We start from the raw sequence: 22237 nt of genomic DNA on the forward strand, positions 1-22237 counted from the left end.
AGGTCAGAACTGTACCACCCAGTTAATCTAGGAACCACCCAGTTAATTTAGGTAATAACAGCTGAAGCATCCCCACCTTAGTTCCCTTAATTCCTTAGATACTTGTGTAGATCCTTGTTGATTATTGTTGATCAGATATTCTGCCTATTTCTGGAAATTGTCTACCAATGAGCTAATCCATGTGTCATTCAAACCACCTTATCCTAGGGCTACCCCAGACAAACCTCCTTACCTTAGGGCTACCCCAGATCAAATAAAAGCTTGGAGCAGCCTGAGCATCAGTGGAAGTCCCTCTCCTTGAGTTGGACTTGCCCGCCTGGTTCCCCAACATTGCAAAATTATCTTGGGTCTTTTTCTTTCATTTGTGTGCGGCTCCACTTTCAGATACCGAACCCTACTCCATGCGGGACGTGGAAGGAAACACACTCGACACCTTTGTCTTCTCCAGGAGAGATGGTCCAAGTCTCTCAACCGTTTCTTATATGAAATCATTTCAAGTTCCCTCATGATCCTAGCTGGTCGTCTTTTAATGCCCTCCAGTGCATATTTTCCTCTCCATTTGAATGCCCTGAACTCATCCAACATTTCCTATTCAGTCTAAATACAGCAAAGCAGAGCCTTTTATTGCAAAGTAGTCAGGAATACATAGGTAAAAAATACTTTGAAAGAATTACAAAGTGACACAATCAAATGCCAATAAATATGGTAAAAGCTACAAATATTGGGCTGAATGGATAGCAAGGGATTCGAACCAGAGAAGTCTTTCCATAAAAGAAGAGTTTTGATCAAATATACCATGTATGAGTCACAGAGAAGAATGTGGAAAGCATTTTGTGGGTGGAGATGGCATATTATGTGGTGACTAGAGGTCATAAAGTGGATTTTCTCAACTAGGAAAGAGGCTCTCAATTGAAAATATATGAAGATTGGGAGAATGTGAAAGGGAGAATTCTTGGGGAAGATATAAACGCTAGATCTAAAATATGTTCATCTTCTTCCATTTGACAGGTGATTTACATATATTATTTCACTTCATCCTCATACTTAACCTGTTGGGCAACCATAGGCATTTTTAGATGAGAAAAAAAAGGACAAAGTTAGTAATAGATGGAATTGAGTCAAACCTAAGTTCTGCTTGGCTATAAGGCCTTGGACCTTTCCTCTACATTTCATGGAAAGAGGAACAGTTGGTAGGAATCTCCACATGCCAAGATGAACATAAAAGCTATGATCTTGCTTCTGTTCCATGATGACAGAATGGTTTATTGCTGGAAGTAAAAGTGGTGAATATGCGATGTTTTAATTTTAGCAAATTTGCATATGTAAAACACTAACTTAAGTAGAATTCTTAATCATTAAAATTTCTGGGTGAAAACACATGCCCAAAGCTATGCTTCCTTAAATCAACAAATGGTTCCTTCTCAGATCAACAGTCCAACAAGTGAAAATACACAAATAAAAGTGGCCCCAAAGGAGGTAATTTAGGTAATATTGTAGCTTTATTGTCATCATGTTTCATTGGTGAATCACTTCATTTCAATAACCACATGATATCTTATCAAATTTTTCATGGAATAGCCACAATCCAAAGTCATCACATGTTAGAAGTTGGAAGTGCTCCTGAAGTTCATCCAATCCAATGTGCTCTGCAAATGAAGAAACTGGTAGAAGAGAGTTTAAGTGACATTTTCAAGTTCACAAAACTAGTAAGTGATATACACAATTAAAGCCCAAAATTAGGCTTTTGGACTCAACAACTCTCTGTCACCTCATAGGATAAACATCAGCTAAAGGATAAACCTAAAGAAGTGTTGGGGTCTAGCTCCAGCAGGTGCAGGGGTTCCCAAAGGTGTGGGCGGAGGTATCCGGCGAAGAAGGAACGAATGACACGGAGACAGCGTTCAGTTGATCAGCAGCCTAGCCAGGTTCTCTAGCCAGGTTCTAGCCAGGATCTCCAGCCAAGTTCGGTGTTCTATTGTCTTGTTACATCTGTATTTATACCAGTTGATTTTAATCCTATCAATTTCTATTCCAAAGGTTAGGGCCCAGCTCACACCATTGGGCGAGAGACAGATCCATGGCACTGGCCACCATGAGGCCTCCACTTCAGCGTGAACAGAAAGCCCAGGCAACAGCTGTGGGCAAATGGACTGTGAGCGCCAAGAAGGGGTGCAAACATATGAAGAACAGTATGCCATATACTATCATCCACAGAATTGTGCTTGTCAGATGCTGCATGGACTTTGAGTGAGCATTTTTATCTCCTCTGGTTTCGAAGAGGCAGCTTTATCTCCACTTGCCACTGGAATTCTCTCTTTTTTTTTCTTTAAATACATATTTTATTGATTTTTTTTTAACAGAGAGGAAGGGAGAGAGATAGTCAGAAACATCCGTGAGAGAGAAACATCGATTGGCTGCCTCCTGCACATCTCCCACCGGGGATGTGCCCGCAACCAAGGCACATGCCCTTGACCGGAATCGAACCCGTGACCCTTCAGTCCGCCGCCCAACCCTCTATCCACTGAGCCAAACCGGTTTCGGCTGGAATTCTCGTTTTGAGAACTGTTTTGTCCACCTCCTCCAGTTGCCTCTTCTGGGCAGCCAACTCTTCTGCATGCTTTGCACGGTATTCTTTCAGTGACACTTTAGCTGAGGGCACACTCTTGCTTGTTCTGCTTCTGGGAAATAAATGCATTTGGACTATCCTGCTTCAAGGAATGACCAGCTCCTGTAAGGGCTACATTCTCACTAGTCCAATGACCCCGAGCAGGTTCTAGTTTGAAAGAAGGTTGGGAGGACAGCCAGCGCTCACCCCGCAATATGTCCACACTGCTTACGTTGCTGGATGACTCTTCAGTGGTTGGAAGGGAAGGCACTGAACTTGTGGTAGACGAGGTTGGCGTGCTTCTTAAACCTGCAATAGTTGTGTCTGAAGAGCTTTGGGAAATCACATTGAGGACTGTCAGCTCTGACGGTTTTGCCTCTGCTCCTCAGTGTGCTGCTTTTGTTTTCGAGGCAGACGGGCACGCCCTCCAATTCTGAGTACGTGTGAGCCTCTTGACGGTTTCCTCCAGAATCCGTAGAAATTCATGTGTCAGTTCATCTAAAAGTCCCAAGGTCACAGTGGCGTCAACATACTCCCACCAGTGCTTCCCCTCAGATGAGACTGGGATCTCCCAGTTGGACCACTTGCAAGCCAGATAAATGCAGACACAGGCCACTACTGGAGGTGTGTACTGCAGGCTAAATGTGGTCAAATGCAGGCTGTTGGTTGCCATGAGGTAAGAAGCCTGTGCTAAGTCCTTGCTTGCTCCAACAAGTTGCATGCACTTTAGCACATGTATATGTGGGTGATCAATTGTTAGTTCAGAGCCTAAAGTCTGCAGAAGTAAGCTTTCTAATGTCAGCAGATCTTCAACTTGTTGCAGGTAAGCCTCACTCCTGGTATCAGGAAGTGACTCCTGCGGATGGAGACAAGCATGTGCTACCTTGATGACGTGCTCCGATTTTTGGGGCTGGTCCTCTACTTTAGCTGCTAGAAATAAGGCCGCTGGAGCCACAGTGTATCCATGGAACTGTGTGAAGGAGTGGGCCATGTAGAATCGCTGCATGTATACTATAGCGGTGTTGATAGTCAATTGTGAGACATGAAGACGTTGCCCCATGTGCTGGAGCAGATTGGCCGCTTGCTGGCGACAAGAAAGTTCTTTATCTGGGTCCAGCCCAAAGTAACGAGATGGGCTATTTTCCAGCTCTTCCCGCGTAAAATACCACTGTTTGTCGTTCTCTCTCTCTTCCTCCATAGTGCTCCAACCAGAAGGCAGCGGGCGAAGTCTGCAAGGGCTTCCCAGCGTCACTTAAGCGGCGACACAGGTCCGGGCGCCGTATGTTGGGGTCTAGCCCCAGCAGGTGCAGGGGTTCCCGAAGGTGTGGGCGGAGGTATCGGGTGAAGAAGGAACGAATGACAGGGAGACAGCGTTCAGTTGATCAGCAGCCTAGCCAGGTTCTCTAGCCAGGATCTCCAACCAGGTTCCGTCCAGAATCTCCAGCCAAGGTCTGTGTTCTATAGTCTTGTGACATCTGTATTTATACCAGTTGATGTTAATCCTATCGATTTCTATTCCAAAGGTTAGGGCGTTTCTTATCTCCATTCCAGGGAGTAAAGATTAAGTAGCTTAAGCGTGATTGTTCTAGTTAAAGTGATTAACTACCCGCCTGGCACTGAGTTAAGGGGTTTTTGTTTTTTTTTGTTTTGTTTTGTTTTTTTAAATATATTTTATTGATTTTTTACAGAGAGGAAGGGAGAGAGAGATAGAGAGTTAGAAACATCGATGAGAGAAACATCGACCAGCCGCCTCCTGCACATCTCCTACTGGGGATGTGCCCGCAACCCAGGTACATGCCCTTGACCGGAATCGAACCTGGGACCTTTCAGTCCGCAGGCCGACGCTCTATCCACTGAGCCAAACCGGTTTCGGCAGTTAAGGGGTTTTATTCCTCCCTAACTTCAGGGGAAAATCCCTACCTGGGGAAAAAACCTTTCTCGGAGAGGGGACCTTGGTTAAAACACATAGCGCCAAGAAGGGGTGCAAACATATGAAGAACAGTATGCCGTATACTATCATCCACAGAATTGTGCTTGTCAGATGCTGCATGGACTTTGAGTGCGCATTTTTATCTCCTCTGGTTTCAAAGAGGCAGCTTTATCTCCACTTGCCACTGGAATTCTCTCTTTTTTTTTCTTTAAATACATATTTTATTGATTTTTTTTTTTTTTAACAGAGAGGAAGGGAGAGAGATAGTCAGAAACATCCGTGAGAGAGAAACATCGATCGGCTGCCTCCTGCACATCTCCCACCGGGGATGTGCCCGCAACCAAGGCACATGCCCTTGACCGGAATCGAACCCGCAACACTTCAGTCCGCCGACCGACGCTCTATCCACTGAGTCAAACCTGTTTCGGCTGGAATTCTCATTTTGAGAACTGTTTTGTCAGCCTTTTCCAAAAAAGGCCGCTCGGGATTTTCTGAGCCCTCTATGGGCATTTCCAGAATGACTGAAGAATGGCTATCATGTTGAGAACAGTATGCCATATACGCCAGGTCCCTTGAAACATATGCTATGCAGATGTTTCTTCCCTGCAGCGACTGTGTCAAGCAGCAAGGATGGACCGGCTTCCAGCAAATTAGTATCTTCAAAATGCAAGGACTCCAACTGAGATGAGGAAAAAACTCTAGCCCTCTTCAGTTCTGTTGCTCTTCCTTCCACAGAATTGAATTGCTGCTTGACTAAATTCATCAAATTGTCCAGCTCCTCAACTATTGAGACAAGATCAAGCATCTTCAACCCAAATCCCTATTTCTAATGAATATACACAATACACATTTTGACACACACTGAACAAAACTAATATTGGTGTGCAGACATGTTGTCCAGAAAAGTTGGACTATATGTTTGACATCCCGACAGTTGTAAAGTCATTATATTGTTAACTCAGCTCTTCCTAATGAATCCAAAACTCATATTTTCATTCCTCCACGAAATAACTATGAAATACGAAGTCCTAGAAGCCTCAGTGTGCTCAGAGTCCCATTACATTTGTGCCTCTGTGGGGTGTCTCTTTCTAATTTTAAAATTATCCGGAAGACAAGCAAGTTGACAGGTCAAAATTACAAATTCAGCCTCAGAGTTTGGGCTTGTTGGATCTTCTTGCTCAATTTAGTCCTTTAGGTGGAAATCAGTCCTAAGAAACTTTCTAATCACCCAAAATTCTCATAAGCTCCATTTTCCTAACTTATTCAGGCATGTATGGCAAGAATTAAAGGTACTAACTGAATTTTGGGTTTCTTTTTTCTTCTTAATTTTCTTTTCTTTCTCTTTTATTTAAATGTTTTGCATATAAAGTAAGTTTTTTTTCTATGAGTGCTTAACAGGTTTTAATTTTATGAAACATTGTGCAACCAGATCCCTTGGGGAACAGTAATTAACTGGGATTATGTTTTTCTTTCAGTGAATTCTAAATGAGGAGCCTAAATACTGATTTTGTCTATCACCAAATGGGAAAACACACAGGCATGCTCATTTCTTAAGTATATTCCTTTGCTTACTATAAACACTTTCCTAATGATATTTGCAATTTGCCCCTTGCTTAAGCAGGCCTTCCTCAGGAAATGCAATGGATTGTTTCAAATAATGAAAAAAGTTTACTTTTAATTTTGATATTTGTTCCTGGCAATCTCCAATCCAGATTCTTCTCACCCAGGGTCACTACCACCCAAAAGAGGGCATAATATTCATTAATAAATAATTCTTGTGCCTCTATTATGGGTTGGGTATTGTTTAAGCTACTGGGTATTATCATAAATACAGCATCATTTTCAAGTGAAACTCAAGGTCATTCCAAAATGAGAATGAGGGGATGGAAGAATTGTGGCTATATCTAAATTATATACTAAGAATGATTTCAGGGAAAGAATGATCCTTACCTTGTGAGTTCTAGTGTGACATCTCTGCAGTGCAGTAGCTAGCCTTAGAGTTAGCCTTTATTCAAATTCCAGTTCTACCATTTACTAGATTTTGATTTGGGATGGTGGATTACTCTTCAAGCCTCTTTCCCTTATTATTCCATAAAATGGAAATGATAGTTGTTACCTTAAATGGCTCTTGTAGTATTTACTTGTAATACTTGGAATATACTCAGTAAATGACAACTATCATTGTCATCATCATCGCACATATAAAGCACTAAGTAAACTGTCTAATCAAAAATAGCCACTAACCAGCAGCTGTTACTCTTCTGCCCACACATTGAGGAGCCTGCGTTGGCAACTTTGGAGAACAGATCTACACACACATTCAGGTTAAGACTGTCTCTTTGCTTCTGGCCCATACTTTTTTATCTTGCAATTAAAACATCACAACAAAGCCTTAATGCAAATAAATTCTGTAGAATGTCAAGAAGCATTCATTAATTATATAGATTTCTCCTATGGATGATTTTCTAAAATGCAGTTTTATTAATTTCAGGTTCACCAGGCGATCAGACTAAGCTGGGATGATTTCTGTTACAAGTCCTCGGGGAACCCATTTTAAGCAATAAATGAAGAGATTTGTAGTTAATCTGTCAATTGTGTCTCTCTATGTGGGTCCACTTACACGGTGCTGTAGGTACTTGAAATAAGCTGTCTTCTCCTTTACACTGTTGATTTGCATTGTCTATGAAGTTTGCTACATAAAGACATCCTGATGCCTGTCTGAATTTTAACACATTTTTCTGACTAAAGCTCCAGTCTAGTCTCTTTTACTAATAAGAAGACAAGCAAATTCCAAGGTGATTTTAACCAATTAGGATAATTAGCTCATGATGACATGAAATGTTCTTGTTGATGGCCTCTTGAAAGGAAATACCTGTGACTGTTAGTCTTGGTTTAGAGAGACCTGCACTAAGGGAAGGAATAAAATAAATACCCTTTCGTTGAGCGGTCATTGACTCTCCTAATGGAGTTTGGTGGCTAGACTTTCAGGAAGTTCACAGGTTCAGACAACTCAAGTGGGTCTTTGAAAAATGGGCCAAATGACTGATGTCCAGTGTAGAATAGAAACAATGAATGTACTAACAACAAATCACTCTTATCTAATCATTACTGTAGATCCCCCAAGGACTTCTAATAGTCCATATTGCCAACATAGATTGGGTTACTAATTTGGTTGTTACGTGAACATTATAAGAAGACATTTATTTCAATAAGTCTCTTTTTCATGTAGTTTTAAATAAAAGCACACGTATACCAAAAAGCAAACCATATCTTCCCTTTCTATGAACTATGACCATAAACCGTATTCTTTACCCCAGATTTTTCTCCACACCATTGTTATTAAAAGCATTAGTAATAAAATAATGCCAACTTGAAAATCATTTTATTATACTCTATGTTTCTCCCTTAAAGTTTTGTTCTTTCTTAGGACCAAAACACTCTCCATTTGTAGTTTTCAACTTCAGCATAGGAGTAACCTTCACAAGAAGCAAAAAATGAAGAACATTTTGCAATATGACGTTTAAAGTAATTTCACATAAATCATTTTACTTGTTATAGTCATTTGAAAAGTACCTACTTAACTTAACTGCATTTCAAGGATGAGTGTGAGGCACTGGAGATGCCATGCAGAAAGGTGGTATCTGACCTTGAAGGATTTACAGGTCATCTTTATGGCAGATTTTATATTATAATGCCACCCATCTTATAGGTGAAGGAGGTTAAGCAACTTGGTGAAAGTCACACAGCTAGAAAGTTTCAGAACTGAAATTAAAATTGAGGGCTTTCTTCACTAAGTACTGTGCCCATAATATTCTATAACATTGCCCTCCTGACTCTCCAAGTCTCTGTCTCTTATTGATGGAGAACTTTCACATATAAGAATTCAATGGGTACTTAATAAGGATTCCACATAATGGAAGTTTCTTCTGCAAAAGACATGTGTAATGTTTATGTTCTGAATTTATCTCACTACAATATAAGCTGTATGTTTACACGTAAAGGGCTTTGTGTTTCTTTTAAGTTTTTTGCCTGGAGCAAACTGGGGGAACATGTTTTAAAATCATGTGTCCTCCTTAGCTATGTGAATTTTAAGCAGTAGTGGGTATTAACTGACTTTCAAACTACTCTTTTGTCTGACTTTCAAATATTTATGCTCACAAGAATAAGTGTGATAATCATTGTCATATGCTCAAAAATTAATTTTTCTATTTTTTTAAATATATTTTATTGATTTTTTACAGAGAGGAAGGGAGAGAGATAGAGAGTTAGAAACATCGATGAGAGAGAAACATCGATCAGCTGCCTCCTGCACATCTCCTACTGGGGATGTGCCTGCAACCCAGGTACATGCCCTTGACCGGAATCGAACCCGGGACCTTTCAGTCCGCAGGCAGACGCTCTATCCACTGAGCCAAACCGGTTTCGGCTAATTTTTCTATTTTTAATTTTATTTTTAAAGCTAGGAAAGTAACTTGCTCTTTCACCTGTACACAAAATGATTGTCCAAAGAAAAATCTACATCTAATCTAAGGGGTAAAGGGAGCATCTCATTAATTTGAGGAAGCCTAATAGGCACAATCTTAATTGTAATGCCAAGAAAATAAAGATAGCATTACTGAGACAGGAAAGGAGCTGCCATGTTCTATGAGCCAGCTGTCACAGGAGCATGTGAAGCAACAGAAACTTTAAAGGTACAATAATTAGTTTCATTAGTCAGGAACTCCCAAACATACTCAGCCTCTCCTATAGCTTACTTTGAAATACCTTTTTGGGAAAAATGACATGCTTATCAATTGTATGGTTGTCACTTTCAAGGCATCTGTTTGGCTTTATTTCCTCTGGCACTTTTAAGTGTGGAAGATACTCTGCATGCCTTTGTGCCCTTTCTAATTCTTGCCACTGGGACTTTTTAGCCACTGGTTGGTAGCTTTTCCCATTTTCACTGTAATTTCTCTGATACAGATAAAAACAGAAGAATGGAAGCAGTTCAGAAAAAGGACCATCTAAATAGACTTTCAGAACATCTTGAAATTGTGTTGGAGTATTTCCTGCCATTGAAGGGAGGGAGGTCTGGATACACCCAAAGGAGCCAGTTACTAAGAAAAAGGTTTGTTGAGGGTAGCTGCAGGGTTGGAATGGGTGAGGAGAGCAGAAATAGTCCAGCTAATAGTAGAATGGTGACTGCCTTTGTGGAGAACAGGTAGACCAAGAAAGTTCTGCACTGTCCAATATGACGGCCATTAGCCACTTGTGTTGGATGGAGTATTTGAAATGCGGTTAGTCCAAAGTGAGATGTGCTGTAACTATAAAATATACATAGGATTGAGTATCCAAAAATTCCAAGTATCTATTAATAATCTATATTGATTACCTTACATGTTTATATAATATAGTCATAATGTTGACTATATTTAAGAAAATACATTATTCTTAAAATTAATTCTACCTATTTCATTTCACTTTTCTAATGTGACTGTTAAGAAATTTAAATTATATACATGGCTCACATTAGAATTCTATGGGCCATCTCTGTGATAGGCTGTCTAAGTTGGCTTATCCTTACCCATCTAAAAGCATGAATGCATTTAAGGAGTAAAAAATAGACACATTTCTCTAAAAATTCTTTCTTGACTGAGAGGTCCCAAAGGGAAAATGACATAAAGGATTGATTAAGGATCTTTACACTCATGCTCAATCTTTTTCTTCCTTCCAAGCAGAAACAGCCTCTTACATGCTTTAAGGAAAGCTGTTGTCAAATGATTTTCCTTATTCTGAATACAATCATAAAGAATCTCCAAATCTCAAGAGAAGCTCAACTCTTTCAGCATTTTCTACCTTACCTTTTCAGATCCCAGACATTTCAACAACTATCTGAACTTGGTTGTTAATAATTAATCTAAAATGAACCACTAAAGATTGACAATGCCATTTCTAGATCAGAAAATCATTTGGCCCGATTCTCTATATGGCTATCCCTATTTAATCCTCGGACTATGTGGGGAAAATGATAGAACAGCAATTCTCAAAGAATTTTAACCCGGTTTGGATAGTTTGGGAAAGGATCTTCTGTCACTTGGGTGTCATATAGAGAACATCATGCACTTGCATTAGTAATTATTCTGTAAAATAGCTTTGGCTCTAATTAGTGACACTTGAAAGCATTATCATAGTAATTTGTAGTTATCAAATTTCTATCAAAGAATAAGGTAGATGAAAAAATCTAAAAATTGAAAGGGGGTCAGTTATCTATTTATTTGCTTATAGGTCACAGAAAAATCTGAAATAAAAATTAGGGGGTTTAAGGCAGTGAAACTACTCTGCATGATACTATAATGGTCAGTATATGTCATTACAAATTTGTTCAAACTCACAGAACATACAACAGCAAGAGTGAACCTAAAGGTAAACAATGGACTCTGGGTGATGATGATGTGTCAGTGTAGGTTTCATCAATTGTAAAAAAGGTATCATCTGGTGAGTGATGTTGATAATGGGGGAGGCTGTGCATGTGTGGGGGCAGCGAGTATATGGGAAATCATTGTCAACTTAAAACTGCTCTATAAAATGGCATCTTAAGTATATATACAAAAATAAAGCATGTATAAACACATATTACATATACAGAAAATATATACATTTTAAAAGTTAGGGGCTTGCCCTAACCGGTTTGGCTCAGTGGATAGACCGTCGCCCTGCTGACTGAAGGGTCCCAGGTTCAATTCCGGTCAAGGGCATGTACCTTGGTTGCAGGCACATCCCCAGTAGAGGGTGTGCAGGAGGCAGCTGATCGATGTTTCTCTCTCATCGATGTTTCTAACTATCTATCCCTCTCCTTTCCTCTCTGTAAAAATCAATAAAGTATATTTTAAAAAATAAAGTAAAATACAAGTTAGGGGCTTAGTGTTTTTCTCACATAACCAAAATCTTCAGGTGAACTCTCCATAGCTGGTGCCACTGCTCTGTGCTGCCATTAGATTTCCAGGCTCTTTCTATATATCTGCTCAATGGCATTTAGCTTGCAGATCCTCACCTTCATATTTGATACCTTGTGATTGCAAGACAGCTGCTAAACATCCGGGTATTTCCCTGTCCCAGGCAGGAGGAGCAGGAAGCAGCAAGTCCTGTTTCAGGAAAGCAAAAGTTTTTCCAGAAACCCTCATTTCATATCTCATTGGCCAAAAATATGTCACATGACTAACCCAGATGCAAGGTTGGCTGAAGAAGCCAGTGTTTTTAGCTGGACTCGTTGTTACTCTGAACAAAATCAGGATTCTTTTACTAAGGAGTAGGGAGATGCACTTTGGGTGGGCATTAGCAGTGCCTGCCACAGAAGGATCTGGAGAGTTTCTCTAATCACCTTACACATAATGAAATTCAAACAACTGATAACATTGACCTTTGTTAAGTTTGAAAAATATGAAGAAGAAAAGCATACAACTTTTAAGAAGCTATCACTTTTCTAGATCTGAGTAGAGGCAACTAGGATTGAGAACTGTTTGTTGACTAACCACTTGAAATAAGTTTCTGTTAATTATAATGTTTTTGTAAACAATTGGTACAACTACATTTGAATAGTAGTAAGATGTTCTAATGATTACCAGAAAAATATTAAGCAAATAGCATCTATACTAATAAAAGAGTAATATGCTAATTAGAGCAGACATCTTCTGGACAAAGCTGCAGCAGCTACCTGAGGCTCAGGCAAGCCACAGATGGCGGCTGCCACTGCCAGGCCCAGCCTGAGGCTCAGGCAACGAGGGCCAGGCCAAGGCTCATGCAAGCCATGGTGGCTGCAAGGGCTGAGGCTCAGGCAGCCTGGGAAGCTGGTAGTGGCAGCAGCAGAGGCATGATGGGGGCATCGCCTTCCCCTGATCAGCCCAGTGGCCTCTGCAGAGGGAGGCCAGAGGCAGCGGCAGCGAGGGGGTGATGGAGGTGGTGCTTTCCCCTGATCGGCCGGTCACCTCCCGCAGAGGGAGGCCAGACTGCGGCTTAGGCCTGCTCCCTGCAGAGTGGGCCTAAGCCATCAGTAGGAAATCCCCTGAGGGCTCCCAGACTGTGAGAGGGGACAGGCCGGGCTGAGGGAAACCCCCAGTGCATGAATTTTTGTGCACCAGGCCTCTAGTTTTACTATAAAAGGTTATCTATGAGTTCAATGGTAAATAAAATAATTTGAAAAAGAATAAATAAAAAGAACCTATTTGAGTCTTATTTTTTATGAATACTGTCTTCAAATGGCATCTTTAGCTAATTTAACCATCTTCCCCCAAAGAATATATAAATAATCCTTTCCAGTCTGGTGATTTGAAAGGAGTCCACAGCACAGATATTCTCAGCCTACCACGAGGAAATGACATCATCCAATCAGTCATTCATTTTGGGGATTTATGAGATGTGTCCTTAGAAATGGAATGAAATAATAGAATAGAATAGAATAGAATAGAATAGAATAGAATAGAATAGAATAGAATAGAATAGAATAGAATAGGATAAAATAGAAATGCATCATTTGCAATAAGGGTGACATTGTTCTAAGAAACTTCTGTTTTGGTTATATATGTTTCTGTAAACTGGGCATAATGTAAAATGAATTTCTTTCTGTGGATTGTGATCATAAAGGTTTCAGAAGCCACTGTCTTAGCAGTTTCAGAACAGAACACCTAAGAGCAGCCATTAGCATCAGTCACTGAAAAGAAAACACAGTCTTAAAAACAACAGAATTCAAAACAAGAAACAAGCTTAAGAAAATTAATGTCAAATATATAGTGTCATGCCACCTCCAGACCTGTGGAGTACATAGAAAATCACAGGAGTAGCAATTAACGGATGACTATTTGTAAAAAGGGTGGCAAATCCTTATCAGTCGTAATCATATTAATTTATGGTGAATTGGAGAAGATATGACACTTGAGAAAAAGGAACAAGAACCAACTGGCACCCAAGAAGGGAACAATCCCAATCTGAAGGAACTTCGGAAAAGCAGGAAGACTGATTCTGACCAGTCCCTTCCTCTCTGTAAAAAATCAATAAAATATATTAAAAAAAAAAAGATTATGCTTGCTGAAGTCACATGTAATTAGTTGTGTTTATATGCCTAAATTAACAGTTGCAACCCTGCATTGTTTTTGTTATTTGAAGGTAATTACTTTTGTTGTTTTCTAAAGTCACAAGTTAAAGAACATTGTCAGTAACTTTTATTTTATTTTATTTTATTTTATTTTACTTTATTTTATTTTTAGAGAGAGAGGAAGGAAGAGGGAGAGAGAAGCATCGATCAATTGCTTCCTGTAAGTGCCCCAACCTGGGATCAAACCCGCCACCTTGGTATGTGCGAGACTGGGAATTGAACCAGCAACCCTTTGGTGCATGGGAGTACACTTCAACCAACTGAGCCACACCAGCCAGGGTTTGTCAGTAACTTTTAATGGAAATGCCTGATAATGGTAGAGACGATTTGTTTCCAGAATTCACCATGAGAATGAATGCCCCATAAACAAAGGTTCCATAAGCAACCCTGGTACTGAAATTTTTACAAACGGCACCAAAACAGGACGTGGCCCTTAACCAAAAGGATACATGGTTTGCATAAAATATGTGAGCACTTGAGAAAGTTTAATGATCTGGTGCCCCAAACTGATATGCTGTAAACATTTGTTCAGTATCTATTTAGGTGAGGAGCTGAGCACCATGAAATCTTCTGCCTCCAAACTCACATGCTCATTCAGCAAAGGTAAAACTGCACAGTTAACCAGACCCCCCTCCCCCACTTTGATACTGTCCAGCCACTACCTACGTCTTGCCCTTGCCTCAATCAGCTTCTAGCCAAATCCCTGAGAAGGATTCTGTAAGATGTTCACCTTCAGCACATTTCCAGCAATTGTTAACTTCCTCTTTTAGTTTGGACTCTGGGTGTCCAGCCCAGCCTGCTCCTTGGTGTCTCTCTCTCTCTCTCTCTCTCCCTCAACATTCCCACCACAGGTAATGGCCCACCTGCTGGGTTTTGTGTGAGACACCATGGTTACTGGTGAGAGAAGAAGTGATTCCAATATCTGATCATCAAAGAGCCACAGAACCTTCTTGCCATCATCACCAAGGGAAAGCACCACTCTCCCCCTCCTATATGCTGCCCTGCTGGGATTTTGTTTCCACTGGATGTTTGCTTGACCAAATCTTAGCTGCATGAAAATGCTTAAGAGTTAGAAAGGGCAAGCCATAATTTGTGCAAGTACTAAAGAGAGCCCTTAGTTATATCTTCCCGAAATAAAAGAAAAGCCTCTTAAAAATCTGGAAAAGTATAGACTATTTAGGAACATGCCTAAATGAACTTTGGGCAAAGTCAATCCTAACACTAAAAAAGAGCCTTGTCAAACTCACAGAAATTGAGTCAAATGTGTCTAGTGCTGTGGACAATCGCTCATTCTGTGTGTTTAGCCACTTACCCCCCTCCACCAGCATGCACGTGCACCCCTACCACTTGTTCAGGGAACTTCAGCTTCTCCGCTATAATTTAATTTTAGTCTAGCTGCTAATCAAATACTCAGGGCCCCCACCACAGGAACAGATCAATGACAGTAGGGGGCTATCACTGAGATTGTTTGAACTGAGTCTCTTAGGTCAGTAGGTAGATAAATGTGAATTGGAGACTGTTGGTAGTTATCTTCTCTATTATCAGTAGAAAACCTGTCTATAGTAGAAGAGAATATGGGCAACTTTGAGTTTTACAGGAAGAGCCAAAAGGAAAAAGAAAGAGCATGCTGATGATCTTCTATGAGTCTCTGAATAAAGTTGTTACTGAAACCACACCTCCCATTATGTGAGCCAGCACACTCTTTTGACTTGGACTAGGTAGTGTTGAGTTTCTGTCACAATCAACTGAGTTCTGATTGATAGTACAAATAAATTTCTTTACTCTAAGCCTGTGGTTTATTTTGACAGATATATCCATACTGCCTGCCTAACTCCTCTTAGCCAAAATTCACTTACCATGTTTCCTCCTTTAGAAAGTCTTCATTGACCTTCCAGGAAGAACAAGCATATTGTCCTCTGTTTTCCCAGAGTGTTCTATGCCTGCCTTTTTTATAGCCCTTCTCTCATTGTTGGCCTCTCCCATTAAAGTTCCAGGGGTGGGGAACCTTTGTTCTGCCAAGGGCCATTTGGATATTTATGACATCATTTGCAGGCCATACAAAATTATCAACTTAAAAACTAGCCTGCTATATTTGGTCAAACATTTAATTAACTCGCCCCCAATGCCTTGGCAGGGCCCGACATTCCGCACCCCTGCATTAAACCATGAGCCTCTAGAAAGAGCCTAGAGAATAGGGACTGATCTTCCTTCATCTTTACATTGCTAGTTCCAGGGCAGTGCCTGGCACACAAAAGGCATGATAGATGTTCAATAGAAGTCTGCCAAATAATGCTTATTAAGTGAAAGCCAAAGAAACTGCCATTATGAAATATTCAGAGACACAAATCACTCTCTATGGAATCACCACTAAATATCTTCTGATTTTAAAACAATGAGTAAAATACAAATGTCTCCCTGGTGAACTATGCAAGTTATAGACGAGTTTTATTTCTACCTTTGTGAACTCTGCAAAACAAGGAAATCGCACTTTATAGCTAACTAGAGGCCCGATGCACAAAATTCGTGCAAGTTACTCGGCCCTCGCAGCCCCGGCTTCGTCTGGAAGGATGTCAGGAAGGTCGTTTGGCAGTCTGGTCTATTTAGCATATTATGCTTTTATTATTATAGATTAGCATATTGATTTATTTATTCATTTGTTCAACAAATATATACTGAGTACCTAAGATTAAAATCCATAAACTCAAAAAGCAGGTTGTTACTGTTTATGTCTGCCATTCAAAATTTGGCTTTGTTCATAATGCCATTGGATAAAAGAAATTAAGTTTAGAAAATGTGATATATGCAGACTAATATAGTTCTCTTTCTTTTACGCTTTTAAATTTCCCAAGTCCTTTAAGAATTCCAAATACTGTGAAAACTGTTTTATCTACATTCTCTAGTCTTTTATATTATTGGAAGCTGAGAAATAGGCAAATTAAAGAAGATATTTTGCATCAGTAAAGTTTGACAAAATTATTATAAGATTTGCAACCCATGCAAATCTATGGCAAACCTTGAGATTTTTAATCCACAAGCACAACTGGCATTTCTGGATGTTTCCATTTCAGGGCACCAGCAGAAGTCTGAAAAAATATCTTCATAATACTGTCTGTAAGCCAGAGAGTTGTCTCCAGGATTCCACTATGCTGATCCCACATAACCAGATTGATCATGACCTATCACTATATCCAGGTGAAGAATGAGGCAAATCTGGACTATTTCATCAGAGCAGAGGTGTCGTTCTGAGTGAGGAGGAAAACCCTAAGAGGCCAACATAGTCATGTCATTTTTTAAATGACAGACCAACAAACATTTCTGGAGATTGTAGAGTGATAATTAATACAATGGTAAGTACAGATAGTAATATCTTCTAAGGATCACCCAGTCTCTAGCTGAAGAAATGTGGTTAGCAAAATTAACCTAAGTTTTATGAATACAATTGTAGGTAAAGAAATACCTTCCATGAGCTATCCAGGAGAGTCCTAAATCATGTAATTGTACAAAATTCTATTTTCCTATGAAGGCAGTAACAACATGTAAACCTGTAGATCAAGTTTTGAATGATTTCTCAATACAGTGTTCATCATTGTAATTCTGCTGTTTGTATGCCAGCAGCTCTCAAACTGAGGTCTGATGGATCTGGGGTCCCCAAGATCCTTTCAGAGGCATCACAGGTATGTGAGGTCTCACAGACTGAACTCAGAAGCAGACATAAGGATGAAGCTATTTTCTTTAAAGAGATGTATAAAAGAAGTAAAATAAGACCATGCTTATTAATTTTGTTCTGTCTTGGAAAATAGTTATTTTTCATAAAACATGGTTTGTTAACAAATGGTTAACATATGGTTTTTCATAAAACATAATGGGTTTGTTGTGGTTATTGTTAATGAGTTTAAAATAAATATTTTTTACATTTATCTTTATTGTTGCAAGTATTACAGATGTCCCCTTTTTTCCCCCCCTATTGACCCCATCCACACCGTTTCTGTTCCCTCCCAGGCCTTCACCACACTATTGTCTGGGTGCATGGGTTATGCACATATGCATGTAAGTTCTTTAGTTAATCTCTTCCCTCCTCCCCCTCTTCCCTCTGAGATTTGTCAGTCTGTTCCATGCTTCTATGTCTCTGGATCTATTTTGTTCATCAGTTTATTTTGGAGAGTATTATACTAATTGAAATAAGCCAGTCAGAGAAAGACAGGTATCACATGATCTTACTTATATGTGGAACCTAATAAACAAAAAATGAAAATAAATATTTTAGTGTCCCACTTAAAATTTTTAATAAAGTAAATGTCACAGATATAATACACAAACAATAGTACTTGGGGGGTCATTTGTAATTTTGAAGAGGGTTAAGGTGTCCTGACACTAAAAAGTTTGAGAACCACTGATATATACATTCTAGTGAAGGTTTTAAATATTGTTCTAAGTACTCTGATTTTTTTCAGCCTATTTTATTTCTTCCTGATTTTTATGTTTTATCGGTTCCCTGAGTAGTAAACCTACATAGAATTCTTACTAATGCAGCAGATAAAGTCACTACAAATGAGCAATGATTGAGAACCTACTATGTCCAAAGTGCCATGTAGGTACACAAATACCAAAATAGATGTCCCTTGTATCAACCCTCCTCTGGAGGTATTTGGGCTGTAGTAAATCTACCGTATGTAATGCATAAAATACTTTTATGGGTTTGGATTATCAAGCTGGAAGAGTTTGTCTTTGGATATATCCAAGAAAAAAAATGCCTAATTCTTCTAATTGGCTTTTACATTGACAATAAGATTATTTCTTTCCAGGGTTTTGTAAAGTGTGTGGCTATTTGTACTTTACCATGGCAATCAATGCTCTTTTTTATCATAACAGTTCAAGTTAAATCACTAATTTCTAATTTTTAATAATATTAGCACACTTCATACAGACTTGGCCATTGCAAATGGCTTGCGACATAACCTTGTATTGCACATTACTAGTATGCTTAAAGATAGGAGAAACCAGTTCTCTCACTTCAAGGGCAATTTGAAAGATCAGAAAGTAGCAATGCGAACAGAAATACAAGGAATACAATTTCATCATTGGGTCTTCAATGTTGAATGTCTATAGGATTATGTCCCACTCAGGTCTGGTTTAGGGGATTTAAAATAATCTAACTAAAACACAGTCTGTATTTGCCCATTCATTACCATGACAGCAAAAATATTGCATTACAGTAATGTCCTATCCTGAGAACCTTTGTACTAGTATACCCTACAAGTCTCTTTAAGTATATAAAGAGATGGTTGATTGTTTTATAAACAAATAAGAGGCAGTTAGTAAGTTCTAATGGTTGTAATTGTCTTTTGTTTTACATTATTAGAAAATAAGATCTGCCCATGCTTTTTTTTATAGATTGTGTATTTCATTTTACTAAAGGAATGGTAATTATACCATTTGAAATCACTTCAGATAGTTTGTTTGGAATGGAGTTAGGAAAGAGTAGTATTTGTGCATGTTGAATTTCATGTGAAAATTAATTATTGTTCACTAAATATAACTGTTTAATAAATATACTTCACTAAGTGATAAACACTTTCAACATATTGGATGCAATATTTGGCTTGGTAGTAGAAATTTATTGATGATTACTTTGTCTATCTGGAGTCAGACAATAAGCCCTGTTCAAATCTTTGGACAAGGTGATCCTTGCCATTTAAGGTAGCTTTCTAAAAAAAAAAAAAAAAAAGTGTTCAATCTTGGAATATAGGAGATAATTCTTTTGTTCCTCCTCTTTTTTGTCTTCCTCTTCTTTCTTTGCTGCTTCATATCATTTTGTCTTCTTTTCTCTTTCCTTATGTCCACCATTAAATAATATTGATGAGTGCCCTGGATCTCATTATAAAACCCACAGGCTATTCCATGTGCTTACCTGGTTGGAAATTGATCCCTGTGTCACATTTACAGTGGGAAGATAAACCCTTAGAGTCTGCTTAGGATTAATCTTGGCCAAAGAATGACATGTATGCAAAAATCTCTTATTGTGTCCAGTGAAATATTCCTTGCCACCCTTGGAAGTTTGTGTGACATCTTAGATATCTCATGTCATTGATGGCTGATGCCATGAAAGGCTTATGGTAAGATGACTTTCAGTGCCAGAATACCAGTAAGGCAGGGAGGATTATGCTTGGCCCAGCCAATTGGGACAGCACAAAGTTTTCCCTTGTTTGAGAGCTTTGCCTCAAATCTCAACATGCTGAGATTTCTGTCTCATATTTCTAAAAGCTCACTGAAGCACTTTCAGAGACAAAAATTAGCAGAATTCTTTAAACTACCTTTATGGAGGCCAGTGAAACATGGAACTGAATTTAAAAAGAGAAAAACACACACACACACACACAAAGAGAAAAACAGTCACATCAAAAGTCAATAGAGTGGCCTCCCTTTCACTTACTCATTACATGTTGTAATAGACATAAGTGTGGCGCTTCAATCACTTCTGAAAGAAAGCTTTGCTATAACTAATAGCCCCGGCTTATTTATCTGAAACATTTTTACAAAAAGGAAAATGAAAGTAATTTTATAAAGAGTTCAGGAAAAAAAATCATTTTAGGGCCTGAACTATCTGTATATAAGATGACAAAACAGTTTACTTTCTAAGTTACTTGAATGAAGGATTCAATTCTTTGTTTATGTAGGAACATTTCTGAAATGCTCATCTTTAAAGTCATCAGAAACATCAATATTATAAGTAATCTATGAAGAAAATTAAGTCCTGTATCAATCAACCAAACATTAAATATTTACTTATTGCACCTACTATGTGCCCTCCATAGTATTTAACAGAATGTTTGATAAAATACAACACACTTAGCTCTTGCTCACAGGAGTTCATCATTTCTTTGTTAAAATCACTGCCTGGTGTTTTTTAAACAAATAAATCTTTAAATTCAAAATGATTTGTTAGCCATAAAATTATTAGAGTTGACATGGACCTTAAATATCAGAGTCTATACTCTTTAACAAGGTAAAGTTACGTAATTATTTTCACAGATGACTATACCAGACATTTATAAATGCCATTTTGCAATTATAAAATCAGTTATAAACTGGCCTGTGGAACTGTCTCAGAAGTGAGTTTCTTAGAATATTCAGAACAAAGTATACAGTCCTTAAACCCCATATTTTAAAATTTGTACATAAATTCATTAGCCAGAAAGCAGGTATTGAATTACTCAGATTGGATTTTCTTGGCAGCCATGGTCACCCTTTCTAAGCAGCACCTTGCCAAAATCCCCAGCTCCCACCTGCGGCTGCTCCTCACAAAGCCATCACATCTTTCTATCCGTTGACTAAACAAGAAACCAACTAAAATCAGTTTTTTAATCACATACATAAGTTGGAACATTTAAGAGATAGGTTACTGCATATTTAATTATTATAAATTAAACTAAAGTATGAGCATGATATTTATAGAACGCAACAGAAATAAGTTATATAAAGAACATTTATTTGTGAGCATTGCTTTGGAGTTCATGTCACAATAATTTATTTTACCGATTGGCAGTATTTATTCTAAAAACCTCAGTGTTTTAGAAGTTGCAAAAAAATTTTTAATGGCACTGTTTTTGTCTCATCTTGACTAAATTTATTTTTAAAAAGAGAATTTTAAAAATGATAGACTCTTTTTTCAATTACATGGTGCCAAATGACTGCATTCATTGAACTTTTCAATTCATTATTTGGGTAACATTTAGACATATGCTAGTTTCATGAGGAATGTGTAATGCATATTAAAGGTTATAATTAATCATTCCATGTTTAAGATCAAGGCCATTAATGACCACAACTTTCCTTTTGCCTTCTAGGAAGAACAAGTTAAGATTAAAATACAGTGAAGAAAGATGAGAATGTTGTGTGAATAGAGAAGCAGATCAACAGTCTTGGGTAAATTTGGTTGCTGAAAATATTCAATAAGGTAATATTAACAATCCAGACTATGAATTTTCAAGTTCAATGCTTTGCTTATCCTGTTTCCTCTACATAGAAATCTCTTTTCCACCTGATGAGCCCCCTACTCACCTTTCAAATGCAACTCAAATAGTGTTTCTGCAGTCTTAGCTTCCTCAAATCAATATTAATTGCAAACTCCCCTTAGCGCACGTGTGTACTATAGCCCTTACCCCATTGTCCCATAATCATTTATTTTAATACTAGAGGCCAGGTGCACTTGGGGGGCATCCCTCAGCCCGGCTTGCACCCTCTCACAGTCGGGAGCCCTTGGGGGATGTCTGACTGATGCGGAGGTGGGAGAGGCTCCCGCCACTGCTGCTGCACTCACCAGCCATAAGCCCAGCTTCTGGCTGAGCAGCACTCCCCCTGTGGGAGCGCAGTGACACCAGGCAGCAGCTCCTGCATTGAGTGTCTGCCTCCTGCTGGCCAGTGCACATTATAGCAACCAGTCGTTCCACCATTCGGTCAATTTGCATATTAGCCTTTTATTATATAGGATATTTTATTGATTTTTTTACAGAGAGGAATGGAGAGGGCTAGAGAGTTAGAAACATCGATGAGAGAGAAACATCGATCAGCTGCCTCTTGC

At 38.9% G+C, this 22237-nt stretch overlaps 1 pseudogene; it reads right to left on the bottom strand.

The window, feature by feature from the left end:
* Window positions 1-1536: 1536 nt before the first annotated feature.
* Window positions 1537-3803, bottom strand: LOC102425234 (annotated as a pseudogene).
* Between the last annotated feature and the right edge of the window lie 18434 nt (window positions 3804-22237).

This window comes from Myotis lucifugus, unplaced genomic scaffold, assembly GCF_000147115.1.
Source record: "Myotis lucifugus unplaced genomic scaffold, Myoluc2.0 scaffold_47, whole genome shotgun sequence".
Lineage (NCBI taxonomy): Eukaryota > Metazoa > Chordata > Mammalia > Chiroptera > Vespertilionidae > Myotis > Myotis lucifugus.